Source organism: Micromys minutus (assembly GCF_963924665.1).
Source record: "Micromys minutus genome assembly, chromosome: 15".
Taxonomy (NCBI): Eukaryota; Metazoa; Chordata; class Mammalia; order Rodentia; family Muridae; genus Micromys; species Micromys minutus.
In genome coordinates, this window is record NC_137984.1 from 12,246,749 (window position 1) to 12,267,011 (window position 20,263).

The window sequence follows — 20,263 nt, forward strand, 5'->3', positions numbered from 1 at the left end:
GCTTATTATCAGAAAATGAAACATACCCTTGACTCTACAAAGTAGTTATCCACAAATACAGAAGAAAGTCTGAAGAACTACATACAGCATTCAACCCCACAATGCTAATGCCCATCTAATTTTTTTTCCTGTTCATGCTGAGTGACATATTTCAAACATGCATGCTGTGTCCCACCTTTGATGCACATTTCTTCATATACAGACCTCTCTAAATAACATATTTTGGAATTTATTTCTCTTCTTCACAAATAGTGTGTAGATTCCATGTGAGCCAAGTATGCATTTGTCATGCCTAGTTTTGAACTGCAGTACCTACTTATACATGTTGTCCACAGATGCTATTGGCACTCAGTAAGCACTGAGGGAATGTGGGACATAAATGAAGGACAAAGAGGAGGAGAAAAAGAGGAGGAAGGAAATGAAGAGAAAAAAGGAAGGAGGGCTGTAGGGAGAAATGGAGAAATGTTATTACATCATAAAATACTACTTTTGGTTGACAGTATGCATTTCTTGCAGTCCCCACAAGATGCGCATTAAGTAGGTTGTTATCATCACTCTGATGACGAAGTCTCCCAAGACACTGTCCCCTTAATGCCATTTTGCTGCAGTTTCTGCCTTGCGTTTTTCTTTCTGAAATGCTGCACTGTCTTTTACAGTCTTGCAGTTGCTTTGAAACATAAATGAGAAGTCCTATTCTAAAGAATTTCTTTAAGATCACGTTTGTTCTTTCTCTGAGTAGCCTTCCTGCCCTGGTTGTTATATTGCCCACTGTATTGTGTCTTACAAATATGTAATCACAGGTCAACTGTGGAGTACTCAGAGTCAACAACTGTTTCCTCCTTTTAGCATCAAATGACTTGCACGTGACAGCTGCTCACAAATACTGAATCAATCAGTGAACAGCCATCCACTCTTCCCCACAAGGCAAGGTATTCTGAATTGCTTTAAACATTTACAAAACTAAGAAATATGCAATAATGAATGTTCGTAAAGGTTAAAAGCAAGGGCACTTAGTCAGCAAATCATCAATGAATTCAACATTCACAGTTATTATGTATGCTGTCACAACTATTCTTAAGCCTCTTGCTGTGTCCAGAAGGCACTGTGACCTTGGAGTCAGCCACTGCCTTGGGCACTCACATTGTTTCTACCCTCCCTTCCCAAGTAATCCCTGGGCCATAGGAGCAAGAGTGTGAGATGGATGTCTCATTTAGATGTGATCATTCCACAGTCTCTTTTTATTCTCTGCACCTTGACCACTTGTTTGTCTGTGTTAATCACCATCTTCTACAAATCACAGCTTCTGAGACGAAAGTGAGAGATGTACAGATCTTAGGGCGTAAGGAAAAATCATTAGGATTCGGTTGAAAACTATGTTTAGTAGAATAATGGCAGTAGGCTTCTCCCTAGGCCATATGGCTTCTCTAGTCATGGGTTCGTGGCCTGGTTATGGTGCCAAATATGGGTTTCATCTGTGGGGCAGGGTGTAAATACATTTGGAGAGGGTTTGGTTTTTCCCATGATGTTTGTGCCACTACTGCATCAGTGGGCGTGTCTTACAATTATTCATCACTGTAGTTTGCAGGTTATACAAGTAAGGCTGATAATGACTTTCTCTTCCAAGAGCATGAATAGCAGTTTTCAGCACTCTGAAAAGTAACCAGTAGGGATGACGCTTCCAGGCCAATCCCACCTTGAATTCTGTATCTTCTCTGATTCATATATGTGGCATTTTTGACAATATGGTCTTAATTGTCAAGCACTGGAAAGAAAGAAGCAGAAAATATGGAAAAGTCCAGGTTAGACAGTTGGCAACTGGGAGTTGAACACAGATTCCCACATCTAGGGGTAAAGCTATTAGTAATTGTTAGCTGCCAATGAGACAGATTTCTTTAAGACTATAGAGACTCTTGGGAAGTCAAACACGCTTTAGTTGAGAAACACTTATTGATAAACATCAACACAAATTGTTCTTGGTGGCTTTTTTGTAAAGTTGGGTAGATAGGGGAGGGAGAATAGATCTGGAAGGAATTTGGAAGAAGAATGAATATCATCAAAACATCATATTTAACTGAAAAACCTAAAATAATCAACAAAGGCATAGCTAACTAGAATTACTCTCAAGGAAGGAAAGAGCTTTCTTTGTGGAGTCTTGTGAATGACAGTGATTCCTGGGGCAGACATATGAGTATGCCTGTTTCTACCAATCTGTGAATGAATTGAATGCTTCATTATGTAAGCTATGTGAACTAAAAATAACAGGCCACACTTATTTCTAAACAGTGATGAAACAACAGTAGTACAAAGAAACAATTATTAAGCCAAGAAATCAACTGTAAATTAATTAATTAAATGTCGCATACAATATGTGAAAGAAAGTTAATAAAATCCATTTTACTAAGCAACAGAAATTATTTTTATAAACAGTAATATCTGTACTATACCAAAAAAGGCAGCAAATCATAAGCCTTCGACTACAATAATTCCTTTATCCAGTGCTGAAATCTCAGTTGAAAAGGAGCACTTCACCTTGGGGTGAAGGAATGTTTATTACTTCTTTTGAGAATTCCGTGCAGTCTATTTTGACTATATTCACCTTCTGGGCTACTTCTCCCATTCCTCACAGATCAATTCCAGCACCCCATTGTCTCTTTTCCTATAGTTGTCATTGATACAGTTATACATACACGTACACACACACACACACACACACACACACACACACAAACATGTAAATACAACCAGCTGAGTCCTTTTAATCTTGCTCATCTCATTTCTGGAGGAAGACTGATTCTGCATCTCTTGGTAGTTATTAATTGGTTATAGCTTTTCGCTGCAGGTTATAGTCCTGGGAGATTTCTACTATCCAGTTGCCATGTCAACTGGTGTTGTTATCAGCCGGGTCTTTCTTAGGCTACCATACTGTTGAGATTTTGAGAGTTCAGCTTTCCTGACTGATGCTGAGGTTATAAATTGACAGCCAATGCTCTGATTCTCTGGCTTTTACAATGTTCCCACCTCCTCTTCTGGATGTTCAGAAGCTGGTGTGTAATGCTGGCGAAGTTCAAAATCAAAGAACTTCTCTGCCATGACATTCCTCTACCATCAACCTGGGAACTGTTTTCCACTGGGAAAATAGGTTTTAATTGTTGTCTTAAGGAAATTGCTTCTTTGTTTCTACTAAAATCACTCTTATTTTATTGTCTATTAAATAAACCATGTCCTGACTGTCCAGGCATGTTTGCTATTCTAAACTTGCGACATCTATGTAACCTTTCTCTCTCTGAACTTTCCTGTGCTAATCAAGTCACGGGCCTCCTTAAGAGCTGATATGAGTGCCTATTTCTGTGATGCTTTTCAGACTATGTACTCTGTCAGGCATTTGATTTCCCAAGTAGAAGGTACAACAAACTCACTTTACTATAATATGCTTTACAGCTAACATATGAGTTAAACATTACTATATTATCCTAATCATTCCTATGATATTAAAAAGAAGGAACATGGATACTACAGTCTTTATCTCCTGGGGTCCAGTCCATGTCTTCAGGACACTTAAGATTTCCTGATAAAAAACTTAGCTTTGAACTTTCAAGGTCACTGCATGCAAGTGATCCCTTCCTGAGCGATTATCCTCTCCTATTCTTCAACATTCTCCACAGATAAAGCCTCAAATTGGAGAAGTGAATATTTTATGCATTCCATGTGTTTACAGTGGTGGAAAAAAACTGTGCCCTGAGCTCTAACTACCTGGTCATTGTCTAACATACAACATGGAAAAGTTACAAATGGATGAATGTTTTTGAAATTAATGAAGCAAATTGACCTTGAAAATCTACATGGGAATACATATTGTAAATTTACAAGAATATTTGTTTTTTAAATATACAATTCCGGAAATCAAACTCTTCCTTGCACTAAGTGGTCTGACAGGAGAAGTAAACATGTATTGTAGTATTAGTGGATGACATCAGCTAATACATACTATGACCTTCACTTACACATTCTAATTTCCATCTTATACATTCTATTAAAGCTAAACAGCCATTAATTGCTCTTATTAAGCCCTGTGGCAAAAGTATAAAAAAAGAATAAGGAAAGAGATTTTCATAAAAACCTGACTTGTAGATTTATCTACAATTGAAAATATAAATTTAAGCTAAGTAGTTAGTAGGGAGAGGTAAACTTAAATTGTATCTACTGCACATCTCATAGTCTTTAATGCTAATCTCTAAAATTGTACTGTGTGGGAAATGCTTTCCCAGGTGGGTACAGTAAAGAAACTGTAGAACAATGGCATGCCACCAATGCCAATATGTAGAAGCATGCATTACTGGGAGAAAGAAAGAAGGGAGAGAGGGAATGACTGAAGTGGAGAAAGGAGAGTGAGGGGAGGAAGAAATACCTTCATGCATCTATAACATGGAAGTAACCATATTAAAGTGTTCCTCTAATGTGATTTCTCTAGTTCAGCACTGAAAAACACCTGTTTTTCTCATTATTGGAAAAAAATTGGAAAAATCTTTGTAACTCTTAGAAGATGACACCTAACAAGCAACACTAGGTTACTTCAGGTAATTTCTGTAAAGTATTAATTGTGGGCTGTGGTGGAAAATCATTGTCATAGCAACCACCAGTGATTTTGCAGAAAAGGAAAGGCTTGGTTTTCTTTTTATTTGTTTTTCTTTTTTAAAGGAGATGACTGAAAAAATACCTTTTGAAATAGTTTTGGCACAGGGTAAGGTAATACAGAACTTTTAATAAATGTTAACTCACAATTGATAAATTTTTCTATTGAGTCAGCTTCATTACTTTTGTTTGTTAAATTGAGTTGCCCTCCTACATGACAGTTGGTTTCATGTACAAACTTGTCACAGGGGCTCCTGTGTTCTGTCCCACACCCTTAGTACTGAGGATAAGAACATAGATTATTGCAGGAGCCTAGATTTCCATGAATTATAAAATCAGTACTATTAACCAGCCCCAGGATGCTTCTTCTCATATACCTAAGCTTTATTCAATAGTGAAAATCTATGTCTTTGTCTGCTATAGGAACCAATAAACTAAGACTGCTAATTTTATGATTATGCTAAAGCCACAATTGGTTTCCTTGGAAACCACTTGCAGGAGCTGCATTGTCTTAGAAAAATGTGCTCTGTTGCCAGTACACTCAAAGTGAGACACTTTGTCATCATGTACACCTATAGTCAAAGCATCCTAGACATCGGGTCAAAGAGGCAGAGAGTGTCACTAATTACTACCTAGAATTGTTGTTAGCTTGAAGTCAACTTCTATAGCTGTGAGGTTTTCTTCATGAATAGCAATATATGTAGAATAGTGGATTTCCTTGTGTTATGTATAAATCTTCAGTGTAACAAGAGAAGCAAAGGAAGGAAACAGCAGAGTCCTAGGACCTGAAAATTGGAAGCTGCAGCCCACTATCAAAATATTTTATGAAGTTCACTGAGATCAAAATGGGAGGGGAACCGAACATGAACAACACATGATAGATCTCGTCACTGAACCCAGCACCTGATTGATTTATAAGTAATTCCCCATCACTGGGCTTACAAGCCAAGTGAAGTTTCCCATACATCTTATGTGTCCTTTTTGTTCATTTTGCTTTATTTTTTGTTCTTGGTTTTATTGTTGTTTGCTCTCTGTAACTAGTGGTAATGGACACAGACGCTCTTGTTACTAGTCAAACAGGACTCTTGCCTTTCAGCTTTCTCTTTGAAAACAGGTGAAAACAGAGGTAATCTCAGATTTCTTAATTTGAAAATAATATCTATTAATATTTTATCATGTGTTAGCTTCATGTACTCTGTCATCTCTGTCTCTCCATCTTATTCTCTCTCTCTCTCTCTCTCTCTCTCTCTCTCTCTCTCTCTCTCTCTCTATCTATCTATCTATCTCTCACTCTCTCTCAAAAATAAAACTTACCAAAACAAAAAACAGACAAAAAATCAAAACATCTGCACAACAACAAATCCAATAAGACCTGTCCCCCAAAAAGACAAAATAAAACAAAACAGAAAAGCCTACAAATACAACATCAAAAAAATCACAAAGCTCACTTTTTTTTTTTTTTTTTTTGGCCAACTATTCCTGGGCATGGGCCTGCCCTGGAGTATGCTTGATATGTCCAGTGTTATTCCTTGGAAAAAAACTGATTTTCCCTTTATCGGAAGACAACAGTTGTAAATACTTCTTATTTACGGGTGAAACACCATGTCCCCTTCCCATTCTCAGTGATGGGAACTGACCCTGCCTGGTTCTTGCACATAGTCTCTGCGAGTTCATGTGTGGACCAGCCGCTTTGTATCTGGAAGACACTCTTTGCTAGAGTCATCGTTACCTTTGGCTCTTAGTCTTTCTCCCTCTTCTTCATAGATTCTTGAGTCTCCAAGGGAGAGATTTTATAACGACATCTCATTTAGGACTGCATGCTCCAAAGTCTCTCTATAGATTATCTAGCTGTGGGTCTCTGTGTTAATTTCTATCTACTGAAATAAGAAATTTCTCTGATGAAGGTTGGAAGATGCTCTGATCTATGGGTAGAGCACTATGACATTAGGGATCTTTTTTGTTTTTGTTTTGTTTTGCTATGTTCCTTTAGCAGAATAATAGTAGTATGTTTTCTCTAGGCCTGTGACCTCTCTATCTCAAGTTCTTCACCACTGTATTAATGTGAGAATTGGGTTTCATTTCATGGAGTGAGCCTTAAAGCAAAACTGAAAGTGGTTGGTGGTTCTCATAACATTTGTGCCACTATTGTATGGGTGTGTCATGCAGGCCCCTCACTTCTGCATTTTAGGTTTTGTAGTTGGGAGATACTGATCATTGTCTTTATCCTCTAGTCGTGTGCAAAATAGCCTCCAGCACATAAAAATTAGTCAGTAGGCATGAAGCTTCGTGAGCACCTGCTTGACTTCTCTGGTTCAACGGCTTAAGTAAGTGCTGACTTGAGCAATCAGGCTTTACCATTTGATGGTGGAAGGGAGTATCCTTGGAAATAGCTGGTGGTAATCAAGGGGTCGATTGGACTCCTTTGGCCCGTGACTCAACAAGATATAACCCTTTCTTGGCACTAAGGATTTTACTTGGTGGCATAAAATGTCTTAATGGGGCATTGCCACCTCCATTACAGGGTGATTCCATTTAAATTCTTCTCATATATGAATATATCTTAGGAAGCTTTTACAGTAATAGGTTTACATATGTGTTTGCAGGAGACCTTTAGTGTTAGTGTGCCTCTTTTATCTGGTTCTCCCATCTCCTTCTCCACTTAATTCCCCTATTCTAGTTTCCTGGTTATTATTCCACAACACTATATTCTATTACTACTTCCCTACTTGAAAGAATCCGTCTCATTTTCAGGTTGCTTACTCTATAAATAACTTCTGTGGTTATTTGAATAGTAGGTCACACCATTTCTAAATTCTCCGGAAATACAACCTTAGAATAACTACCTCCAGCCTCCCAAAGTTCAGGGAATTGGTACGACGACTCTTCAATAACTTCTTCAGGCTGTTGATGGACACTGAGATATCTTGAGGCGGGTAGGGGAAATGAGGGGGCCAGCCAGGTCTTAAGAAGACCACACAACCTTGCCTCTATCTTTCCTCTCCTCCCTCCTCTTTTAGCTTCTCTCCCTTTTCCAAAACTCTGTTCCTGCCTTACTTTTTACTGTTCAATCACAGGCCTTTTCTTATCTTATGCCTGCCCTCCTTGCATATTATAAATTATAATAAAGTGCATACAACAGTAGGGCACTTTATTAATTAGAGATGGAAAGTGGAGGGACCCAGCTCATCTTGCATGGTGCCATCCCAGGGCTGATGATCTTAGGTTCTATAAGGAAGCAGTGTGGCTAAACTATAAGGATCATATCAGTAAGCAGTACTTCTCCCAGCCCTTTGTCAGCTCTTGCCTCCAGGTTCATACCCTGTTTGATTTCCTGTACTGGCTTGCTTCAATGATGGACTACAGTATGGAAGTATACGCCAAATGAATCCTTAGTTCTCCAACTTGGATTTTGTTCACAGTGTTTTATCATAGCAGTAGAAATCCTAACTAAGAGAACCAGGTTATCTTACCATGTTGAAGCAACGGTATTTTTAAATATTTACTTACCAAGATAAGCCTTACTATAAACTTCAAGCTTTCCTGGAAATCAGCTCCATGTGCCTTAGCCTGCCTACTGCCAGCAACTGACAAGAGCCAACCACACCCAGATTATTCCTTATTCTTGACCTTGAGCCATAGACTCCATTAGAGTAAAGATCCAGTTCAGATCTGTAACCTTGGATGGATAGTAATGGCCCTTATCACTTAGCAAGTCTACGAGTCCTGAAATAAACAGAAATTGAGAAAAACAGAGAACATGGTATAGGCATTGGCTACTAATACAGGAATGCCATATGGAATCTAGAAAATAACTTCAAACTGTTACTTCGGAATGATGGGTTCTTTAAGCAATATGATCAGAGGCTGCATATTCTTGGAAGATGAAATCCTAGAAATGTAACAGTAGAGCAAACTCAGGGAGAGAAGGTTCATTTTTAATTTATGCTGTGTGAACAAAGCCATGTTTAGAATATACAATTTAATCCTTGACTGGTGAGAAAAATACTGATGTTTCTATTTTTTAAGTGAGGAAACCGATATTTGCAGTAGTCTCAAGGAAAAACACTGTCACCTTTCTGAGATCGATGAATAAAGCCTCTTGATGTGGCTATCTTAGACCCAAATCGCTATTAAATTTGTAGAAAATAGAAAAAAAATCTATTATATTTTTCTATCTCCCATTTCTATGTACCTGGATTCCTTGGAGGCATCTTTTAATTTTAAATGATACGTGATGCTCTAAAGAAAGGACCATCCTCAAAATATAGGCAGAATCAGGATTTTGCTCCACATAACTTTAAAGGGTGGGAGTAAGAGCGGTTCCATTTTGAAAGTGGGGCCAAGTTGAGAATCTGTCTTTTGACGGATCATCAGTATGAATTTGGTTAGATGGACACAGAGAAAGTAAACAAGTGAGGCCAGACAGTTTGGCTCCAGCTAGGGGAACAGGATCCAAAATCAGGCAACAGAGTCAGGGATAGCCCCCACTCCAGTTGTTGGGGGATTCTCATGAAAACCAAGCTGCACATCTGCGAATATGTATAAGAAACCTAGTCCAGCCCTTGTATACTTTTGAATTGGTGGTTCAGCCTCTGGCAGCACCAAAGGTTAGTTGACTCTGTTGGTAGAAAGACTGATTTTCGTAGTGAATGGCTGTTATTAAGTCTCTGAGAGTCTTTATGGTTAGCATCAGAATCAGATTGGAGCCCCTGGCTCAACCTCTTTCACAACTAGGACGAAAAGCACACATCGCTCCAAGCAGCCACTGTGTTTCTCTGTTGCCCGTTCCCACGGCACATTCCTGCTGTGCTGATTTCTCTTTCTTTCCTCAACATCAACACTTGATTTTGATTTATTCAGGCTGACATAAAAATTACTAATAACTGATAACGCAGACATTTGAGTTTCAAGAGAGGAAGATGAAAGCTGGAAAACCGAGGTTCTCTGCTAAAGAGGTGACTGCCAAGCATCTGGTAACTGAGTAGGACAGAGGACCAAGGTCCCAGGACTTCTCTGCGCTACCCAGTTTAACTCTAGTCCAGTGAAGTCATATAGTTGAAGTGAGAAAATTAATTGTATAAAGAGCTATCAAGGAACAAGACAAAATAATTTTTATGATTTAATTACTAAGGAGGGTTACTAAAGAGAACAATGTAGCTGCTGTGTTTTCAAAACTTAGGTGTGTGTGGGGGGGGGGAGAAAGTGGAGAAAGCAGCCTTCATATGGGAGTAGAAAGGATGGCGGATGTAAGGTTAAAAACATATGAATATCAGGATAATGTGTAAGGCCATATTTACAAGGAAATCACTTCTGTCCACCCAAGAGGACATGTAATCTCATTAATATTACTAATACATTGAGAAGAACAAGTGTCTTCCATGAAATTCAATAGCCAAAGGGGTCATATTTGAATCAATACGAATGACTCAATGAAAACCATTGTCCAGGTCTGTCCATTTCATAGTATGGCACTGATGTGGAAGAAATTTTGTTTTACAATCCTCATACAGGTAATATTATCTGTCAAGACTATTGGCAATGCTGGCTCAAGAAAACAAAATACTGTAGAAAGTAGTTTGTTTAAGTTGTTTCAGGTGTACAGTTGAAATGAAAAAGAAAAGGAAATGTTGACTTTGATTTTGTGCTTGTCAGTTATAAATTAAAACAGATTGATACACATTTATCCAGTAACCAAAAGAATGTGAAAATGGCAACAAAATACAGATGGTGTTTCTTCCAATACAGCCACTCAATGAATGGTTTCCTCTTAGTCACATGAGCCAAGATTTAGTAGCTTTTCGTTGTTTTACATGGACAATAAAGTTATTTTTCAACATTTCTTCTCTTATGTAGTGTATTGTTATAAGCCATGTATTACTCATTACCTTACTGAAGAATCAGGTATTGTGTAATTTATTTGATTTATTGTGTAAGTTATTGTATTTATTTTGTGCAATACCTTAATTAATACAGTGTAATTTACTTGAAGGAAAATGGCATTTCTTGGTGTAAGTCAGCTCCCTGACCTTTCTGACAGTGGTGAATGTGAATTCAACTTTCCTACAAAAGTGTCTCCTAGCCACAAAGAGGATGACTCTAGAAATTCTGCAAGCAGGGGAAAACAACAGTTTTCAACCGTTTACTACCATTAAAAATTTAAATGTACCTCTCCCAAATTTCATATTCCTTCCAAATAGGTGAAATGTGTCATTCTGTAAGGGTTCATTTGCAGAGTCACTCCAACAGATGTCATGGATTCCTGTGTTTTATGTTGGTAGTATTTACGTATGAGCATTGAATTTTTCTTTTCTTCATCAACTAGAAAACTGTCATGTAACAAAAAAATTCTGGTAGAAGCGAAGCCTTTGCCAGTGGCTGTTCTCTGTTAGCTATTACCACGGTTACTTTGGCTGTCCCATTAATAACAACATATTACAAAATTTTCCCAACTATGAATTGACTCCAGTCCGCTGGTTGTGTTGTTGCCAATGTGACCACTCCTTTTAGATGCGGATATCATTACACTCCACAGTCCTCATCTGCTGTCTATCCCAAGAAAAATCATTTAAACCCTTTTAAAGTATCAGATTTCCTTATCTGGAAAATGGGATAGCAAGTATTTCTCTCTCATATATTTCTGAATAGTTAATGTAAAGTAAGATAAGGCATGATTATTTGAGCACAGTTCCTGGCTCCTATGGGAACAGTTACTTTTATTGTTAATTTCTTTGTGCCCTGCCCTCAGCTCAGTACTTTGTCTCAACATACAGTAGTTTTTCAGAAAGTCCTTACTGCACTGAGCAGGCTGAAGGATTTATGAGATGTATCATAAATAGGTACCAATAGGGCAGTTGGTCCCCTTTCAGATTCTCCCACCAGAAGCCACATATCAGACCACTGCTTTTGCTCTGAGCATCTTGTCCATCCCTTAGTTGTAGAATAATTTCACCAAGTTCCTACATTTTTAAAGACTTCTCATTTGAAAATAGTTGGTTTACCCTAATGTGCCCCAGGAATTCAGAGTCACCTGTTCAATTAAGACTGGTAACAGTAATTCATGATTGCTGTTATTTTGCAGTCTAAAGGCTTTTCTTTTCATTTACCCTTGGCACACTGGGCCTCAAGCCCCTCTTTGCCCTCTGTTGGTATTCACTGTTATTTTCTTGAGTGGCTGCCTACAAGGAAAGGCCTGGACCTTCCTTCTTTGCAGCTAAAGACACCAAAGCTACTCAGGTCCAGCATGCTCAGGAGCCTCAAGTTGGACAAGTGAATAAACGCAAAACGGTATAGAAAAAGTAATTTACAAATTGCTACAATCGCATCTCTTTGAAAGGAACAGAATAGTCGTAAAACATGTTGATTCAATAAAAGTCAATCATGTGGTTGCCAAAATATAATTTGCAGTATAAAGGACCCTGTTGCTTTTGAAGTAGTCTGATGCTTTTGAAGTAACTTGCTAAATTTACTCACTTAAAGACATACCTTTCCTGGTGGATTCAAAGATTCCAGCATTAGCTCAGCCAGGAGACATAAGGCATGACTAGTCATGTGACCTTCGATATATTATATATAACCTTTTAATTTCCCGGTCTCCTGATCTGTGGTGTGAAAATAGCAATGAGACATAGAATTATGAGGAGAATACACACTTTTATTGAGTGTAAAACTCTTACATTAGTTTCAGGCACTCGACAAATATTACAAAATTACTGCTCTAGCATGACTTTAATGGATGTTGCATATCTTATTGAATGTTAATGAAGCTAGGGGAATATTTAGAAGTCTGTTTAAAGAAGAGCAGGCAAAGAGCGCTCGCTGATGGATATACTTATGAAGGTATGAAGCAATCCACCACTCTAACATTTTGGAATTTTGCTTGCTTGAGAAACAAGAAGCCCGGTGTGAGGGCATAGAGTTTTGTATTGTCTCCAATCACAGAGATGCCTCACGACCTTCCCAAGAGAAATTTCAGAGCACAGAGCAGTGTCCGGAATGGGGAAGCCAGACAGAAGCACACATAGAAGGGATGGGAGGGGGCGAAGGCGCTGCGTCCGATTATCTCAAGGAGCCCAGCTGTGGACAGAAAAGGCCACTGTATGAGGAGGAAGAGGAGGTTTTACGTCACCTGCACTATTTTTAATACATGGGAGAAGTTATTCATTTAGGGAAAAAAATCTGAGTTTTGATGATACTCATTCACAAGGCATAAGAAAGATGCAAAGGAAGAATCGGGCAGTTGTTGTTGAGGTGAAGGAAACAGGAAAGAAATGCACCCTGTGTGATTGTAGAAAGCCCTTCCCTTTACCTCCGAGAGACCCGTGCGGATAATCATAAGACTCGACCGAATGTCATTTGATCACATCTTTGCTTTTTCTCTTTTTCTTTTTTTCTTTTCTTTTCTTTTCTTTTTTTTTTTTTTTTTTTTTTTTTTTTTTTTTTTTTTTTTCACGAAAGCTGGGGCAGTTCACTATCTGCGAGAGAGCAAAGTGCCAAGGACCAAGAGAAGCATGAACATAGGATGAAGGGTTTTCTTAATTATTCAAGGCAATGAGAAAAAGCTAACCTGAGTCAGAAGAGCAGTACCAGGTTTTGAAGTTTATCAGAGACAGGGAATTGTTAACTTCCTGAGCTGTCAATTTGCCCTTAGTTATTCTTCAGATACCTGGGCAGCACTCACAAAGAGTAGTAAAAATAGAGAAAATACAATTTTCAAAAGGAGAAATACAGCTAATATTTTGAATGTGTGCTGTCACTTTTAATTTCTGTAGTTGTCAATAATTTTTAAATGTAAAATATGACATTGCAGTTTATGGATGTATCCGAATAAAAATCATAGTGTTCTATGTTGAGCGAGGTCTTTATAACCCAAGTTGAAATGAGTAAGTGCAAGGCAGTTTAGCCATGTCTAAATCAATGAAAGTTTACATAGCATTTCATAAAATAATTCTAATTCTGGAAGTCTAGACTAACAAGTGTTTATAAGTACTAAATCATTAGAGGTGTCCTTAGTCATAACAAAAATTTTATAAATACGTTTAATCAATAAAAAGTGATTTAGTGAAGTTTTATCACTTACTGGGTAGAAAAGCACACAGCTCTTATAAGCTTAACAAGACTACATATGTCAATACATTGCTTTTCTAAGTCCACACTGTGATGCTATTATCCATGTGTGCACTGCTATCAACCCACTACCTCATCACAGAAGATTAATCCGTATATCTCACTTTTTTTTTTTAGACTTTCCTTATTAAAAACTGAAATTTTTGGAAAATGATGATCAGGTATTTTTCAGACTGCTCCATGACTGAAATGTGTCTGACACTTTCCTTTATGATTAGATGGGATTCTGTGTGATTGTTTGAGATATCCTCCATAACTCTCGGGCATTCGAATACTTGATCCGCATTCGATGGCTGTTGGGGAGGCTTGGAAGGCATGGCCTTGCTGGAAGAAGCGGATTGCTGGACCACAGATGTGCACCACCGCACCTAGGTCTCCTTCAGACCAATTCTTAACCGACTCTCTGTAAAGACAGCTAACTGAAGATGGAGTTTTGAAAAAGCTCTTCCCATCTGCAGCTACCTGTCTTTGCTTCCTTTTTTTTGAGTGAGATGCGAGCTCTTGGCTGCTATTCCAGTGCAGTACCTGCCTGCCTGTTGCTAAGCTCCTCACCAAGGATAGTGATGGACTCACCTCCCTCTGGCACTGTAAGCCCAAAATAAACTCTCCCTTCTACCGGTTACCTTGCTCATGGTGTTTTCTTGAAGTGATGCAAGGGTATCTAATAAACTATGTTTTGAAGGAGAAAGGCTGCTGAGGTGAATTTGTTCCATAAAGCCACCGATAAATATTGTCACCATGGTATAGCTGCTCCTCTTGCATGGCCTTGGTCATTTAGCTGAAGCAGTGGCTGTCAGATGTTTTTTTCACAAAAGTTAAATTGTTTCTTCCACTTCCTACAAGACACACTGCAGAAAAATAAAGTCACCATGCTTGGTTGGCAACTAAAGCACGGGGAGGAATAGGAGGAAGGGGCAATTATATTCTGTCTTTAGATGGTCAAGTAGCTTTGGACTTCATTGCTATAGATGTGCAGTTTTTCTTTTTTATTTTAACCAATTGTTCACACGGGTAAGACCATGTGGTGTTTTGTTTCTAGTTTGAGTTACAATCTAATATTTTTGTCTTTCTTTTGCTAACTTGGCAATAACAAACTATTTCAATTCAATTTACTGGTGCTATAACTCAATCAATGAGTGTGTGTGTGTGTGTGTGTGTGTGTGTGATATGTTTTCTCATGCATTCCATGAAGCATGTATAAAGGTCAGAGGAAAACATTGAGAATCACTTTACCTTCCACTCCATTTAACACAGTCTCTTGCTCCCTCTTGGTTACCTCGAGTTCAGTGCCCAGCGAGACTCTGGGAATTGTGTCTTTTCCTCTAATCTTAATACAGAACTTAAGGGATTACATTTTCATGTACTAAATTTTCATGTACAAGAGTTCTAGAGGTCGAAAATCAGGTCCTCATGCTTATACCACCAATGCTTTACTTCTGAGCAATCAGCTTATTTTGTTTATAAATCACTGCCCTAATGTCTTAGCTTGCAAAAAATGCCAAAATCATATTCTGTATTTTTTTCAATAGTCTGCATATTGTAGACTTGGCCACTTCTTCAAGAATCTCAATTCCCCCTAGCAAAGGGAATTAGACATACCAAAATCTCTGTACTAGTTATGTTGTGCCCCTGAAGTATTGGTGCATCTAAATATCCATTGACTGAGAGAAAAATAACAACACAGACTGCTCTAGTTTATCTTTACATTAGAGATTAAAGAGGTCATATGACCATGTCTAATAGAGTAATTCCTAGAAGGCATATTGCATGTTACTGAACTTATGATCTGAAAGCAGAACTTTTTTATATAAATAGAACTCCAGATTCTGGCTGTCACAAAAACCACATCACCACATTATTCCAAGGCATTCACACTAAGTTGTGAACTTACCAAATAATCACTGAAGATACAACATATGACAACATATGCACATTACAACAGTGCACATTATGAGGACCTTGAGGGTTGGAGTGTTAAATGGTTCATAGTTTCTTATTTTCTGCTTTATATCCCAGAGAGGTTCACATAGGTTTTTCTTACCTGTTGATCACACACAAAAGAACAGCTTAAAACAATGTATTTCTCATAACCAAAATGTATATAGGAAGGGTATATTAACAACTGTAATTTATCAATGCTCTTACTCTGCCAAAAAGTATCAAAGCAAAAATGTCAGTCATGTTTCTATTTCGGTGACATTAAGTAACTGATTTTTTTTTACTCCAGTTCACTTCTCTCCTACCTAAGCACCAGCCAATGCCAACTACCCAGTAGGGTTGCTGGAGTGAGGTCCACTGCTTAGCAAATCTTCTTCCCTTTATCATCCGGAAGGACACTAAACAAATTGAAGTCCAATGTGGCCACTTAAACTGGACACACCATATGCAGGCAGATTCCAACAAGAAGCTTAGCATCATTTCTGCTTCACATTGAAAGCAAGATGTTCCAAGTTATATCTCTATGCTGTGTGTCTTGTGTGAAACTGAACCTTTATCTACCAATAGTTTAAAAATGTCATAAAATTCTGAGAAAAGGCATAACAGACGCCTCAAATCTCACCCAGGTATCCTATTAAGAATCTTTGTTCCATTAAAACAAATCAAGTTTATGTATGGCACCATGACATTCAAAGAGGTGCTGGCAAGCACAAAGGGTTAGCTGAACGTCTCTTCCAGGTAGACAGTTGATGTGACTCATTGAACCAATCTTTTAGGCTGACATTAGTGGGACCCAATGGAAATCTGTATATACTTTCCCATTCAACTCTCAGTCAATATAGAGTAATGTCTTGGTGAAATAATAAGAGGATAAAGCAGAATGTGGGGTCGTGCAATTTACAAAACTTCTTCTAAATACACTTGAAAATCATTTCTCATACCGCAACCCAGGACATCTTGAATATCTGAACAGTGTCAAAATGGCCAAGTAAACTGAAATTTAATTTATAATTCAGATTCTAAACAATGTATATGATACATGTTTAACATAGGTATGTATTTCTTAAAATACATGTAAAAAGAAAATGTAAGCAAAAATCAAAGTTATCAAAAATAAAGCCCAGCAGACATGATTAAAAAATAAAATTAGAATAACAAAAATTAAAATGCTCATTGAACATCAAGAGTGAAGTAGTTATGACATATCAATTGGTCATATTTGAGAACAAAAACAAAATAAAATTTACCACAACTGAAAACCAAAGAGAAAAATAGACCAGGGGTCTCATAATATCAGAGATCTGTGGAACAATATGAAAAGTTCTAAAATTTGTGTCATCAGACTTTTAGTTTGGAAAGGGAGCAAGTAAGACACAAAAAGCTTGAAGAAATAGTAGACAACATGTTCAAATTGTCAGAAGAAATAAACTAGAGACCCAAGAACTAACTTGAGTCCCAAGAAGCACAAGCTCATGATAGCTTTTCAAGCGGACATACCTGTTCACATTCTAGGGCATAAACACAGAAGGAAAGACTTAGGAAGAAGACAGAAGTTACACATTTTATCAACTCAATTGACAACAGATCTTAAATCAGAAACTACACAAACCGTAAGTGTTGCAATAGTGTATTTGGAGTGTTGAGAAGCAGAGAATTCTTAGGGATTCAGCTTAGTCATCAAGAGTGGTCAAGAGTGCCCATTAACGACCACAGGTCACTGTACTTCTTCAGGTGTAGTGCTTCATACTTACAGTCATCCCTGGCTTCCTACAAATGCTTGAGACCAGCCTGGGCTACAAGAGCCCCAGCCCTAAAAGAGAATGGAAAAAGAGAAGAAGAAGAAAAGAAAGAAAGGGTGGGTTTAAACCAGTTACAGAGGTGATTTGAGATATATTCTTATCAGCTTTCTTTTCTATTTATTGGAAAGACAGTGAGTCACATTCTAAAGACTCCTCTGAAGCAGCTATTTACAAGACTAACTCATGATCCATGACTCCATTTGCTTTCCTCCAGACCTTTTCTCCTATGTTCTACACTGCTGTTTAGATTAGTGCGTTGACCCCCATAGAGAGTATTCACATTTGACGTCTTATCAGATTCAGATGCTGAGAATGCAAACTAAGAAATCCCAGAAGCTTTTGACCTAATAGTACTGTGCCTCTTACAGTATTGCAATGCAATGATGTAAGATATGTCATTCTTTGTAGGTCATACGGACCTCAAATCAAAACCAAGAGGAATTTACAAACAAAAACAACAACGATGACGAAAAAGTTTTCTATGGGAATGACCTATGGGTAGAACAAAATTAAAATAATTTCACTTATTTTTTTACTCAGGATGTTTGACATTTGTGAACAGGTGGTGCCTAACAGGTGTGACTATAATTGAAGAAGCGCCTGCTCTATTAGTCATCGGGAAATTGCTATTGTTAGCTTGCGGTGTTGAACTCAAGACATTAGTGTGTCATTTGCTTCAGCTTACTGGAATACCCATCAGCCCTGGATACTAAGAGTTAATGGACATATTCTGTCTCCACCACCTTATTTAAACATCTACACACATGCACACACATGCACAAACTCTGTGTATGATAACGCTTGCAAAGGCACTACAGGTGCCTTCAAATGAGTTCTTGTGTTTATCTTATGAACAATTAAGTTTACCAAAACTAATTTCTAATCCAGTGCAGAAGCAAAGTAAGTAAAATAAAATTTAAAACTAATTAGAAAACTTGAATCCTTTGGGCTCTTTTTTTTTTTTTTTTTTTTTTAATCACAAGGGATACTGAACCTTCTAGAAACATTTTGCTTGGCTTGAAGTCTCAAAATGAGGCTTTATTATTGAGTATTTATTTTAAACTTATAAAACTTTCCCTTTGTTTTAAATTACAAGATATTGAAGATGCTTACCTAAAATGATAAGAAAATGAAATTTCTAGATACAGATCATTAATATTTCACTTGACACTTTCTTTTCAGCTTCCTGAACACTAAGATCTGTTGTTCCCAAGAGGCAATTTCTGGAAGAAATCTGAAGAACATCTCTAAGAAAGAATAATTCAATGAACTGAGAAGAAGAAGGTTTTCAATCAGGTAGGAACACACAATCAGCTCACACATACAGACACCTCAGTAGCTTTTGGCAAAAGACGGTTGTCTGAGTTATCCTAAGAGGGTTTGCTTTCAATTCCCTTGGAGGTGGAAGTGTTTACCAGAGAGTTCCTTTGAGGGAAGCAAATACAATAAGAGCATTATGGGTTTTTTTTCCATTTTTAGCTCACTGTTACCATGTGCACTTAGGGATCTCAGGGCTTTTATCTCAGGAGGCTGCAAAGGCAGAGTGGTAGATTAACGCCTTCCATTTTCTCTCATAAGGCAAGGCAGTTTCATTTCTTGTATCCATGACACTACAGTTCTTTATCAAAATCAAGAGCCCATATAAAATCAGGTTAGCACAGTTCCGGTGGAGGGAGTACGGAGATCGGTTTGGTTCTTTCTCAGGTGCCTCTAGGCTTAGTTTTGAAGCTAAGTGGAGCTGAAAGGAAGCAGAACAGGGCAGGTCGAAGAGAAGCTGTCTTCATGTACTTATGTATGTCAGAATCTCACTCATGATTTACCTTTGTTACTATTTATTTTATTTATTTGCATTTCAAATCATGTCCCCCTTCCAGGTTTCCCCTTCACAATCCCCCAATCACATCCCCTCGCCCTGCTTCTAAGAGGATGCTTCTCCATCTCCCCACCTACTCTAGCATCCCTTCACGCTCAGGCATCAAACCTAACAGGACCAAGGGCCTTCCCCCATTGATGCCAGACAGTGCCATCCTCTGCTACATGTGTAGCGGGAGCCATGAGAATCTCCATGTGTACTCTTTGGTTGGTGGTGTTCTGGTTAGTAGATATTGTTGTTCTTCCTTTAAGGATGCAATCCCCTCAGCTCCTTCAGTCTTTCCTCTAACTCTTCCCTTCGGATCCCCAGGCTTAATCTGATGATCGGCTATAAGCATCTGCATCTGTATTACTCAGGTGCTGGCATAACCTCTTAGGTGACAGCTATACCAGGCTCCTGTCAGCAAGCACATCTTGGCATCAGCAATAGCAACAGGGTTTGGTGTCTGCAGATAGAATGGATCCCTAGGTTGGGCAGTCTCTAGATGGCTTTTTTTTTTTTTTTCAGTCTCTGTTCCATAATTTGTCCTTGCATTTCCTTTAGTCAGGAACAATTCTGGGTTAAAAATTTTGAGATGTGTGGGTGGCCCCATCTCTCTACTGGAGACCCCGCCTATCTACCGGAGGTGGTCTCTACAGGTTCTATCTCTCGTTTGTTGAATATTTAGGCTAATGTCATCTCCACTGGGTCTTGGGAACCTCTTGATTCCCTGGCATCTGGGACTTTTTGGTAACTACCCCCTGTTCCCCATCCACCACTGCTACTGTTCAATTTCCTGACTTTCTGTACTTCACTCCTGTCTCTTCCCACATGTTATCCTGCCCCCACCTTTTTTTCTCTCTCCTCTCTCCTTCCCTCCCTCTACCGCCTGTGATTATTTTGTTCACCTGTCTAAGTAGGA

At 38.3% G+C, this 20,263-nt stretch overlaps 1 protein-coding gene across 2 annotated transcripts in view; it reads left to right on the forward strand.

Annotated features, from left to right (window-relative positions):
- The window catches only part of PKIA (cAMP-dependent protein kinase inhibitor alpha), a 69,433-nt gene that overhangs the window by 15,084 nt on the left and 34,086 nt on the right, over positions 1-20,263 (forward strand). For both annotated transcript variants that reach the window (XM_080929246.1, XM_080929247.1), the window contains exon 2: positions 18,672-18,785. The gene's annotated coding sequence lies outside the window, so the exon portion shown is untranslated. The remainder of the gene's footprint in view (positions 1-18,671; positions 18,786-20,263) is intronic.